The sequence below is a fragment of the Talpa occidentalis genome, unplaced genomic scaffold, assembly GCF_014898055.3.
Source record: "Talpa occidentalis isolate TD23 unplaced genomic scaffold, MPIMG_talOcc4v2.1 talOcc4.10, whole genome shotgun sequence".
Lineage (NCBI taxonomy): Eukaryota > Metazoa > Chordata > Mammalia > Eulipotyphla > Talpidae > Talpa > Talpa occidentalis.
Window position 1 is genome coordinate 94,360,347 of NW_023600993.1, and position 13,724 is coordinate 94,374,070.

Here is a 13,724-nt window from a genome sequence, read left to right on the forward strand (position 1 = left end):
TTCCTAAACGGTCATAATGCAGCTTAATAATATGAAGCTTAAACCTCCTTTCAGCTTTTAATCTCATGCTGGGGTGTCCTGGGTGCTATGATTTTGTTATTTTCACAGAAACCTTCTTGCTTAATGAGTCTGCCTAGTGGTATTCCCAATTGCGCTCAGTCTGCAAGGCAATATTTCTTGGGTTTCTAAATGTAAGCTGCTTGCCTTCCAACTTCACGCTCAGCTGATTCCTGTCCTGCTAAGTTTAACCTGGTTAAGGCGCTAAGTTGCATGACCAATTTCCCTCCTGTTGGCTTTGGGCTTGGAGACATGAGAGAAATTCAATCAGCCCCTGACCTTGCTCTCTAGAACCTGGCAGCCTTGCCAACGACCCTTCTGGCAGAGATAGCTTGGGGCACCCCTTCATTGAGGACAGGGGTTGGATTCTATCTTCAGATTTGTGTCACTTGACACTGGGGCTATATTAGGTGCTCTTGTTATTGTGCAAATGTCACACAGCACACTTACACAAAACCCAGTGGGAGAGCCTTCTACACACCTTGGCTATTTCCAGGGATGTATATGTGATTCATCGTTGACCAAAAACTCAGTATGCTGGCACAGTTGTCTGTCTTCCTTGCTGTAACTGCCAGCAGTCAGCTTGGCATAGAATAGGTGTCAATGAGATTTACTGAGTAAATGGGGATTAATAATGAAAATGTAAGAAACTTAGAAATGTGGTACAGTTGGAATTTGAAATGAGGCCATTCTGATGCCAAGGGCCAGCATTTTCCACCAGGTCCAGCCACCTTGCCTGTGGCCCTTTGTGCCAAGTGTGATGAGTTGCCAGGGAAGGACCGGCTGTGACACCTTCAACTGTCAGACCACTACACTTTGTGGGGGACCTATGTGGGCCTGTCTCCCCCCAAGGGGCTTGGCAAACATCTCTGGCAGCTGAGCCCACTCCTGCCTGGCAAATAGTTGGCACCTAATTAAATTATGGATTTAATGAGGCCCAAACCAGTGAAGCTCTTGTCTTCTTGGGCCTGAGTTTCTAAGCCTGTAAGTAGAAAGTTCTTTTAGTCCTTTCCCATTTGAGGTGCCTTTTAAAAGTGGCCACATCCTTTCACCTTCTCAGCAAGAAGAGGAGCTAACATCCTCTCTCCTGAGTCCAGGAGAACTCGTGACTGCTTTGACCAATACAACAAGCCGGAAATGATGCTGCCTGATTTCTGAGACTGGGTTGAGTTTCTGACATATCTCCAGGGCTCACTTGTCCCTGCACATCTGAGCTGCTCTAAGAAGTCAAGCCCTGGGCACATCAGCCAAGGAGAAGCACAGGGCATCCTAAGGGGCTGCACACAGCGTGGTAAGCCCAGCAGAAGCCAGTCTTGGAGTCACTCGATGCAGATACCAAACTGGTGAGTGAGGAAGTCTCCAGATGATCCAATTCTTGGCTCCAGAAAATTAACTCCAACTTTAAATCAATTAAACTTTGGTAAAATTGGGCCTCCCTGGTGACACAAGGGGTTAAGTCTCAGTGCCATGAAGCTATCACCAGCCACTGCAGCACAGGTTGGATCCCTGGCCAGAGAGCTACCCACATGTCGCAACAGTCCTCTCCTGTTCGCCAGCTGCTCCCCTCAGCAGTGTATTTCAGTAGATTTGCCTGTTCTGCTCCCACTCTCTCTGGTGAATCCTATCAATCCCCCCCCACACCTCTGGCCAGAACACCAGTTCCTGCCTGCATAAATAAACCTTTAAAAAATAAACTTGGGTAAAATTGGTTTCTGCATTATGTTATTTTGCTTAACATACTAATTTCCAAGAACCTAGGCACAGCATTAAATGAGGACTTACTGTACTCTTCAACAGAGCAAAGGTCATAAAAGACAAGGAAAGACTGAGGTGATGTCCCATGCGCGGAGGGGGGGGATCCTAGACCAAATCCTGAACTGGAAAAAAGAACATTAGTAGGAAACAAGTGAAATTCACATAAGATCGCTAGATGACAGTATTCATCATATTATAGATTATAATATTCATCAATGTTCACTTGCTGGTTTCAGTTATTTTACTGTGATTTTCTGCTAACATTAGGGGAATCTGAATTATCACTCTGGACTAATTTTGCAACTTTTCTCTAAATTTAAAATTAAGTATTTTTTTTTTAAAGAGAACAACTGCAAAATGTGTACGAAGTCACACTGATTGGCAGATATGGAATTGTGAACCACAGGTCAGAAGTCAAAGACTCTTCTCTCCACTTCCAACCTCCTTGCAGAAATTCATTACAACAATCACAATATGGGTTGAGCAGAGCTGTCACTCAGCATTTACCGGGAGCGAGGCTAAGAACTTTGCATGCACTGCTCAATTACGCATCACAAATTTTGAGGCTTGTACCAGTCTTATTCCTGACCCCCATTTTACAGATAGAAAATCGAGGTGTAGGGAGAAGAGATCACTCTCCAGGGTTCTCAAAATCAGTAAGAGGAGGGACTCCCCAGTGGCACAGCGGTTGAGCGCTGGACTAAGAAGCTGCCCGCAGCCTCTGCAGCCCCAGTTTGATCCCCGGCCACTGGCGAGGGTCCCACATGGCGCGCAGACCTCTCCTGCCACCCACTGCTCCCCTCAGCAGTGTACTTCCGTCGGTCTGCCTGTTCTGCTCCCCACTCTGGCTCTGGTGAATTCTCTCACCCTCCCGCACTTCTGACTGTACCCAGTGCTTGTATAAATAAATAAATAAATCTTCAAAATCAGTAAGAGGAGGAGGCAGGCTTGGAATTCAAACAGTAAGGAGCTAGAATCTACCTCCTTAGCCTGGGTCCCGTGTTGTCACCATGGTGCATGGCCAGTCTTGTTTCCTGGAACTGGAGCACCCAAAACTCTGCTGTGGGAACCGTTTTATTGAAAGATCAGCTGGACAGAGGCTGTGTCTGCAGTTTAGGGGTAGGGAGAGCACCTGGTTAGAGAATGGGGATAAGGGAGCCAAAGTTAAGGGGAGTTAGAGCATGAGATTTGGAGAGGGGCAGGCCATTAGGGGCTGCTGCCAGCCTGCACTGCCCAAGCACCCAAGAAAGCTTCTCCTTCCAGCTGGGACTTTCCACCTCCTTGTCAGAGGTGAAGGTGGGGTCACATTCAAGAGGCCTCTCTGAGGAGAAATCCATTGATCACATCATCACACATTTGAGGTCAGCAGGGGGCTGACAGCTGAAGTTTCCTTCACTGCATTTTTATTTCATTCAGCATTTTCCCCATGAAATTAAAGTAGCATTGATCCTTCCCCCCACCACCAAATTAAGTATTAGGAAAGAAATAAGAGGATGGGCACTCCAGGGCATTCCAGCATCAAATTGAGACTGGCAGAGCAGCATCTATAAGATGTCCTATTCACCCCTGTTATTACAGGAAGGCTTTGCGAACTACTCTTTTTTGGTTACAGCTCCTCCTTCACAGAAAAGAGGAACATTTTTGTTTTTCTCTCTTCTTGGCTAAAACGATCATTTATTCTTTTTTTTTTTTAAGATTTATTTATTTATTTATACAAGAACGGGGGCATAGGCCAGATGCGTGGGAGGGTGAGAAAAATGATCACTTATTCTGACCCTCTCTTCTGCTGGTCTCAGGTTAGAGGTTCTCCTTTTTTTCCCCTCCTCTTGCCCATGTGGTATTTCCTAGGAGCAGACACACAGCAGGTAACATCACTATTTAGGGAACTGTCATTTCCAGTGAAATAGGTGATCTGGGAGCCCTCATTCTATCCGGCAGAGACCCCAGACCCTAAGCTGGGTCCAGAAGCAACCTCACAGCTGGAGGAAGCCTCTCCATTTAAGAAGCGCTTGGGAGAAGCCGAGACTCAGAGATGGAAGAGTTAAACCTGAGGTCACACAGTAAGGGCATCTTCTCTAAGGAGCAGCTACGGGACAAAGAAGGAGTCAGAAAACTGTGACAATCCCTGGCACATCCCTACAGCAGCTGGTTGCTGGGGTTAGCACTGACCACTAGAAATAGACATGGACACATCTGCATCCTCATATCTTCTAGAAGACACTCCTAAAATATGTCAAAGATATAGGTGGAATTAATTTTAATAATATCCTCTTTAACCCAACCTATCCACATGTGATTTTTTTAAAACATATAATAGTGAGAATTTTTAATCCTATTTTCCTACTCAGTGTTTGAAATCTGGTGTGTGTTTTATACTCTCTGTACTGATCTGATCTGTACTGGTCACATTTCAACGGTAGTGTAGAGCAGGGCTTCTCAACATTTTTTTCCATTATCACCTCCTAAGAAGCCTATTTAGACACTTCCCCCCCATGACACGTTAATTGCGCGGGTGTGCTGTAGAAATCTACATGGATTCTACACAAACCTGAATAGCTGTGCCTGCACTGTAAGCATATTATGCACATGCCCATGAGAAGAAAGGTTTTTTCACACACCCCCTCCCATCAAAAACCCATTTTCACCTCTCGGCTGAAGTGCCTGTGTTAATACTGCCTGGTCTCTAACAAGTAGTATGGCCTGGAGCTTTGGGTTATTTGCAAAATGAGGACTCCCGAGTGGGCAAAACTAGGCAGTTCTCATGGGTCAGCATCTGTAGTGCCCAAGGTGTGGGCAGTGGGCTGTGCTCCCAACACTGGTTCCCTGCCCCACAGTGGGTGGTGCCAGGGCTCGGCCCCTTGCTCGGGCTGTAGGCAGTGCCAGGGGTATGTGCTGTGCTCATGTCCTCTCCCCAGTCCCAGAGGACTTGTCTAGGAGCACTGTCCTTCAGCATGGCCACAGCCCCTCCCAAAGGGTAGCAGGGCTCTTTGGACCTCAGCAGCCAGGCCTTCCCTCTGCTACTGGGTTCCCAGTTGAGGCCAAAGGGCCAGAGGGCACCCTTGAGAAGCAGCTCATGTCCCTTGACACCAGACCCTGTTTCTCTTCCCTCATCACCCCCCATGTGTCTAAGAACCCTAGAAATGGGCAGAACTCAGTAGGATACCAAGTACACTGGGCAAACCCAAATTAGAGAGAGTTTGTGGGTAAACCACAGACACATTCAACGTGAGTCAATGATTATCTACTGAGCAGCAACATAAACGGGTCATTATTTTAGGCACATTGGAGATACGCCAGTGAAAACACCAAATCCCTGTCCTTGTGGAGTTTATCTTCTTGCTGCCAAAGCAGTGAGAGGAGAGGGAGAAAAATGACAAAAAAGAACACAACCAAAAATCCACAGGCACAATGTGTCAGTTATTTAATGTGCTTGCAGATGATAAGTGCCTTAAAAAAAAAAAAGAAAGACAAAGAATGCATCGAGCAGAATAAGAGGCTCTGGAGCGCTGGGAGAGAGGGTATATGCATGGATGGGGCATCCTCATTAAGACAGTGAGATTAGAGCAAGGACTTTCTGGAGGTGAGGATGTTAATTGGATAGATACCTACGAGGAGAGAGAGCTCCCCAGGCAGAGAGAACAGAATGAGGATCGGCCGTGAGCTAGAATCGAATCTCCTTGATTGGAGCACTAGCAAGAAGTCCAATATGACTGGAGCCCAGTGAGCAAAGAAAAGAAGAGTGGGAGATGGGTTAGAGGGGTAAATAGAGGTCATGTAGACCCCAGTGGTTCCTTGTATAACTTAAACTTCTACCTGGGTGGAGTGGGGGGCCCCTGACAGTCACAAGTGGCATCAGACAGAGTCAGTTCTAGCACACCGGACAGAGAAGATGAACTGAACTTTGTCCATCAATGTGATTAATGACTGTGCCATCTCAGGTAAGAGATGCAGGGGCCTCCTGGGACTTGTCCACCAATGTACTAAGCCCTGGGCACCTGGAAGGACAGGCTGCTACAAGGGGCTCTCCTTCATGTCTTGTGAGCCCAGGGGGTGCAGCAGAGTCTGGCCTCTGAACTCTGCCTCCTGGACAGCTGCTGAGCACAACTCCCCACCAGGCTTCTTCCAAGGGACTCTGCTAGGTGAGTGGGGGGAGAACAGAGGACATGGACTAGGCAGGAAAAATGAATATAAATCCAGGATGCTGAGGAGATGTCTAAGAAGATGACCACTGCCACCCGGCACAGTCATCACTAAGCTGGACACCAGGGGTCTGGAGCTGACTTGAAGAGCTGAAGGCTAGTATCAGCAGTGCTCTTTGAAAGGGGGTATGCCAGAGCTTTGGCAGCTGTAGATTTAGTTCTAGTCTTCCATAAAAACTGAGATCTTGAAACCCATCTCTCTTCAAGTAGAGGGATTAGGGCTGGGTGCTCAGCAGAGTTCCACAGACGAGGTATGTTGCTGGGTTCATATTTAAAGTAACATAAACTGTTTATGAGGTCCACTCTTGGAATTCCAAACTCCTGTCAAAATGCAGAACTCACATATCTCATAGATATGAAGATGGCAACTCAGACACTCCCTCTTTAGCATATACAAGGTATGCAACTAAAAGGTACTGGGGGCTTTATGTGGGAGGTGAGAAGAATCATTCCATTGATTTGGATGAAGGGTTCTTCATTGAAAAATATCAAAATTTGCATGAAAGATGTTCTCTAAAGTAATAGCAATTGAAACACTCAACACTCCCATGGAGACCTGTTTGGACTAGTTTCTCGTCTTATCTCTGTGTTACTGGGTTCATTGTTAACCACACATGGGATGATGGAGTGGTTCAACCTTGAGCTGGCAAACCTATAGAGGCTGGGGAGTCCTCCATCAGTTACTGCTCCCCTAAGTCTGGCTCTTTCCTTCAATAACAAACAATCCAGGGGCTTAGATTTTGCCTCCAAAGAAAGAAGCCAGGAATCAAGAGAGTTCCAACAACAAACAGGACCCAGAATAGAGGATGTGCTTCCTGCCTCCAAACCTGGGTGACCTGCAGAGTTTTAATGGTGTCCAATGTGCTTTCCAACCTGAACTTGTTTTGAAAGCTACTTTCCTCATACCCTGAACCACAGACGCCATTGCTGAGTCAATGGAGTTCACGTGTCCTGGGCACATCTTGTCAACTCGCCTTTCCTCGCTAAGTGGGTAGAGATTGTGTTAAGCCAAAGGGTAGGTTAGAGCTCACAGGTCAAGAGGTGGTAGAGGCCAATGTTAGTCCCTCTGCAGCTGAAGACTGATGCCCTTTGAAGCAGGTGGCAGCCCAGACAAGAGTAAAGTCATGTTGTGCAAAGAAGGATGGGGTTAGACAGACCAAAGGAAGTAAGAAGCAAAGACAATGGAAAAGAGAGAGAAACTGAGTATATGACTTTCCATTGCATGTCCATGGCATCAAACCATTTTTCATCCACTTCCCTGCATTGTCTGTAAAGCCAATCTGAGCTATTTTGAAGGAATTTGATTTCGTAGACAGCATATTTCCTGATGAGAACATCTTATCTAAATAACCACCTCATTTGGACATACAATCCTTTCCTTGCTGTTTCCGCAGAAAATAGACAAAAGATAATGGCTCGCCTGACTCAGTATCTGCTTTCAGGTCCCCTACTGGCTCTTAGTCTACCATCCGTTCTTCCTCTTCCTAAGCCTTACACCCACTTCTATAAGCCACAGACACCCAAAGTGCAGACTCCAAACCACATTAATTCAAGTGGGCACCTGGTGCTCCTCAAGGCAGCACAGCTTGTCCAGGAAGCAGAACTGAATGTCGATGCCTTCATTTCACTGCCTTGTAACTCCCTGGGGGAAACAGTCCAGGAAGCAGCTGTGTGGGTTGATAAGGGTTTCTCTGCCTTGTCAGAGTCCTCCAGCAACAGCTACAGATAAGAGTCTGCAATGGGGGCCGGCACCTGTGCCAGGTGTCAAGTCTTCCCCCTAAACTGCACACACACACAGGCATACCTCGCTGCCTTGCCTGACTGTGTCCATGGCAGGAGGGTGGGCATTTCCTCAGGAGATGGCCTTCTCAAACAATGCCAGATCCTACTCACCCTTTCTTAGAACCAGGAGTCGGTTTCCTGCAGTGGTTGAGAAGGTGGGATTTGCTACTAGCCGGGTTTGAAATTATGGATAGATTGTTTAGTTTCTTGGTGTCTCAGTTTCTCCAACTGTTAAATGGGCATAATGAAGTCCCATTTAAGTCCCTGTCCCCTAGTCTGAATGAGGACACAATTGAGATAACACTTGTAAACCCTTAGAAAAGTGCCTGGGACACAGTAAGCAGTAAGATTTAATAAATGCATCCACCATTATTACTGGAAAATGTTGAAGTCCTTCAATGGTTTTCCATTGCTCTTGGGATAGAACAACTACTCAGGCTGTGGCCCACAGATGCTGTCACCTCCATGCCATCTCATTGACCTCATGTCTCTTGATACTGCTCTTAGATCACACTTATCTCCACACACTTGGTGGATCTCACAGGAGGACTTTGGTCATGCTGTTCCCTCATGCTTTTCCATCCACTCTTTGGTTAATGTCTTCTCTTTCTTCAGTTCTCAACTCTGTTGTCATTTCCACAGGCAAATCTTCCTTGGTCAAGACCAAGCTGCTATGATTGACTCTGAAAGAACCAAAACCACTATTCTTTTTTTTTTTTAAATAATAAATTTTATTTTTATATTCCCCCATACAATTGCAAACGCCCCATTCTGACCCCAATCCTTCCCCTCCCGCCCCCCACCCCCCAAAAAGTGTCTCTGGTTCATAGTTTTTGTTGATTTTGATTTTCACTATCTTATATTCATTTTCCTGGTCCCTTATTTAAGTTTTCTAGATTCCTGCTATGAGTGAGACCATCCGGTATTTTTCTTTTTCATTTTGGCTTATTTCGCTGAGCATGATCTCTTCCAGCGCCATCCATGTTGCTGCAAATTGCATGTGTTTATCTTTTTTGAATGCTGAGTAATATTCCATGGTATATATGTACCACATCTTCTTGATCCAGTCATCTATTTTTGGGCATTTGGGCTGTTTCCAAAGCTTAGCTATTATAAACAGTGCTGCTATAAACATAGGGGTGCAGGTGCTCTTTGGAATTGATGTTTCTGTGTCCTTTGGGTAAATACCTAGGAGTGGAATTGCTGGATCATATGGAAGCTCTATGTTTAGTAGGTCCAGAAATCTCCACACAGCTCTCCATAGTGCAAAACCACTATTCTGCACAACTCTAGGGGGCAGTGTTCACATTGTATCCAATGGATGGTGCCCCGAGCTAGTTGTACAAAGCAGCAACCCCACAAGGCTGGGCCTTGTATCATGGATGGGGCTGGGCTGATGGGAATGGCAGGACGGATCTGCACCATTGGATAGTGAAGGAATAAGGACATCAAGCAAATACCACCATTTATCAACATCTTCTTTGTGATTCAGAATCTAAGCACATCAGACTCAGGCTTATGTCTCACATGGTTTCTTCTATAATTTTTCCACTATAGTCTTGATATTTGTAGCCAAGGTGGGTGTCACAGAAGAGTACACTAGGAAAAAGCAATCAATACTCCACTTCAACACTAATGATAAAGGTCTGATCACAAAAATCTACAAAGAGCTGATGAAACTCAACAAAAACAAATAATCCGGTCAAAAAATGGGCAGAAGAGCTAAAAAGAAACTTCTCTGAAGAGGAAATGCAAATGGCCAACAGGCATATGAAAAAATGTTCAACATCACTTGTCATCAGGGATATGCAAATCAAAACTACCATGAGATACCATCTTACACCAGTGAGAATGGCACATATTAAAAAAACTGGCAACAACAAATGTTGGCGAGGGTGAGGAGAAAAAGGAACTCTCCTGCACTGTTGGTGGGAGTGCAAACTGGTCCAACCACTATGGAGAGCTGTGTGGAGATTTCTGGACCTACTAAACATAGAGCTTCCATATGATCCAGCAATTCCACTCCTAATTATTTACCCAAAGGACACAGAAACATCAATTACAGAAGAGTAACACACATTTAAATAAATAAATAAGTGCCCCCTAGAGTTGTGCAGAATAGTGGTTTTGTTTCTTTCAGAGTCAATCATAGCAGCTTGGACTTGACCAAGGAAGATTTGCCTGTGGAAATGACAATAGAGTTGAGAACTGAAGAAAGAGAAGACACACAAACATCAATCACCAAAGAGCACCTGCACCCCTATGTTTATAGCAGCACTATTTACAATAGCTAAGCTTTGGAAACAACCCAAATGCCCAAAAATAGATGATTGGATCAAGAAGATGTGGTACATATATACCATGGAATATTATTCAGCATTCAAAAAAGACAAACACATGCAGTTTGCAGCAACATGGATGGTGCTGGAAGGGATCATGCTCAGCGAAATAAGCCAGAAAGAAAAAGAAAAATACTGGATGGTCTCACTCATAGCAGGAATCTAGAAAACTTAAATAAGAGACCAGGAAAAAGAATATAAGAAAGTAAAAATCAAAATCAACAAACAACTATGAACCAGAGACACTCTATGGGGGGTGGGGGGCAGGGAAAGGAGGGATTGGGGTCAAAATAAGGGGGTTGCAATTGTATGGGGAATATAAAAATAAAATTAAAATTAAAAAAAAGGAAAAAGTAAAAAAAAATACTCTACTTCAAATCCTCATCTACAGCTAACATCGAAGCAAATCTTCATAGTCCATCTTACATACACAATTTCACATTTGTTTGCCTCTCTGACTGACACCTGCCATTGCAATCAGACCCAAAGCAAGATGCAAAGAGGCATCATATCTACTGTGTTCACTGAATTATCCCTAGCATTATGCTAAATGAAATAAATGAGTCACAAAAGGACACATACTATATGATTCTATTTAGATGATGAACCCAGACTAGTCAAATTCATAGCAACAGAAAGTAGACTGATGGCTGGCAGGAACAGGGGAGAATGGAAGTTATAACTTCATAGATACAGAGGTTTATAAAATGAAGAGTTCTGGAGACAGGTGGTAGGAATGATTACATATTACAAATATATTTAGCCACTGAACTGTACATTTAAAAGTGGTTAAAATGGCAAATTTTATGTTGTGTGTATTTTAACACAATAAGAAAATTTGGAAAAACAAAAAAGAGTCTTCAGACAAAGTCTGAATTAAAACAACAAGAGCAACACCACCACCAGATTCCAGTCAAGGCAGGGTATGTGGAGGACACTCACAATTTTTGAGCACCTACTATGTGTCTGGTACATGCTAGGCTTCTCAGGATACAATGTATTACTTAATTTGCAAAGTAACTCTATGCGATAAGTATCAGTCTTTGAATTGACTGTGGAGGAGACAGGATCAGAGAGGGCGAGTGACTTCATCTAGGTCACAGAGCTAGTGGTACACTGTCCAACTGGGCTCTGGCTTCTGCCCAAAAAACAGGTAACAACAGATTTGTTAGTGTCACTGAAGAAAACATTCGAGGACAGGATTACAGAACTATTGGTTCACAAGTATTCATTTTTAATTCTTACTTTCAGGCAGGGGCTTAGGGTTTCTAAATATTTAGATTTTCATTTGAAATTAGCAGAGACTATTAGAGGGAACAGAATTCACTTCTTTTTTGATTGTTACATCCCCAAGTGACCATTCTACTATGTCAATGCTTCTAACAGCTTTGATGTTACCACCACCATTGGCAGCATGCTCACGCCCAACCTGCTGATGCCAAGATTAATTTTCAGCTGCAATAATAGAAATTATTGACATATGTATAGAGCTTTGTCATTTGCAAAGTACAGGCCCCACTTGACCCTGTCCACAGGCAGAAAAGATATAACACTTCACAGAGTGTAGAGAGGAGAATGATATGGGTGTACCACAACCAGGACACAAGAGATCAGACTTCATAGGTACCTGTTTGACCACAGGTTTCATACTCACGGCAGCACCAATTCTACCTTTCATGAAGCCATGACAAAAGAAACTGCACGCTGGGCCAGGGATGACAGTGAAGATATCTTGCAGTATCTGACATATAGGACCCAGGGAGGATTCTGAGACCAGAAGGGTACCCCGTGCCCTGTTTGGGCAGCTGCTCGCCCCAGGGTATGGGGAGAGGTGGGAAATAGTTTAGGAAACAAAATTGAAGACTCTTGCAAGTCTGCATACAAGAGCGAGCACTTCCTTACATTCTGTGTCCTGGGATTCTCCCTTGCCAAGCTCTAGTCCGTAATATCTGAATAAGAATGTGGCAACCCCAGGGAGGATTTAACATCTGCCCAGCCCCAGGGAAATCCAACAGTTTCCTTGAGCAGAACTCATTCCTGCAGTAGCTCTGCCTCATCTGTCTAACTCTCAGCACCAGTTTATTTTCCCTGATAAAGCTTACAGAGGCAGGGTCTGCTGTGTTCTGAGGTCCAAGGGGAAGGCTGAGTATGGTCTGTGAACAAGGAGAAACCCTCCTAAGTTAAGTAGTCAAATGTAAAACAAACAAAATCATAGAGTAATTAGGAGTAAATAAAGGCAACTAATTGTTTGATCTCTGGTCTGAACTTTTTAGACATTCAAGCAAATGAAAAAAAAATGTACCTGATGAAATAGAGTAACAGGGTTAAAAATCAAGTTTCAAAAATGCTAAAATCTACCATCCATGTTATCAAAAGGGAAACAAATTGAAAATATATAAATAGACATGCAGTGAAGGTCAAGATCCTTAATATATAAATTTTTTTTACAAATCAATAAAGGACAAATATGCAAATATTAAAAAAGAAATGACCAATGACATTGTAACAGGGTAATATCCAGGGAAAGGGGAGGTTCTAGGTTCCCTGCTCCACTCTGAGGAAGGGAGGCCCTGAGCAGGGAGAAGCTAAAGACAGGGAGAAGGAAGGATAGAGCAAGAATACCTGGAGGAGGCACATGGAACAAGGGCAAAAGCTGTGCTTGCTTCTTGGCCTTGGACTTGCACCAGGGATTTGGAAGACATGGAAGGAGACAGTTGAAAGAGACAGAGTTGAGTGAGAGACTTCTGGGGAGCCGGACAATGGAGCTTTTATCTTGATTTTGATTTTGCTCTTTTTCCTTCCAGACTGGCCTGGGCCTTTTCGCTCCTTTGCCCTGGCTCCCCACCAGAAGGTGCCTTAGACTTGTGGCAAGCTTTTGGGCCTCAGCAGTCCTGGTTCGGGCCAACCCTGCTTGGTTGGGCATTTACCCAGCCATGGAGATAGGTAACATTGGGTGTTTCATGTGGAAACTTTTAAACTGTTTTGAACTATATTTTTTCTCTTTTCTCTAGCACACACTAATTGTATTAAAGTCCCTTTCTTTTTTTTTTTTAAGATTTATTTATTTATGAATACAAGAGCTGGGTACAGGCCAGAGATGTGGGGGGGTGAGAGGATCCACCAGAGACAGAGTGGGGAACAGAACAGGCAGATCCGCTGAAATACACTGCTGAGGGGAGCAGCAGGCAAGACAGGAGAGGTCTGCCTCGCCATGTGGGTAGCTCCCTGGACGCCCAGGGATCGAACTTGTGCTGCAGAGGCTGCGGATTGCTTCATAGTGCGGTGCTTAACCCCTTGCGCCACCAGGGAGGCCCTAAAGTCCCTTTCTATTGAAGGCCTTATGCACTAAAGTATGTTTTCTCTCGATGCGGCAGATATACAACCCATTTAGAGCAGGCAGGTTTGGGGGTCCTGGGGTGCCCCTCACCCTGTGCTGTAACATGATAGGAAATATTCAATGACACATCTTCGAGGAGAGAAAAGAGATTCAACCTCACTAGCCATCAAGTACATGTCAACTTAAATTACATATCTAGATTTATTTTTCTAAATAGTAAAGAGAAGTTAAAGTGTTAATATAGCACTTTGCTAG

General features: G+C 44.5%; 1 protein-coding gene across 2 annotated transcripts in view; it reads right to left on the reverse strand.

The window, feature by feature from the left end:
- Positions 1–13,724, reverse strand: part of PTPRT (protein tyrosine phosphatase receptor type T) — a 917,718-nt gene that overhangs the window by 223,374 nt on the left and 680,620 nt on the right. The window lies entirely within an intron of this gene.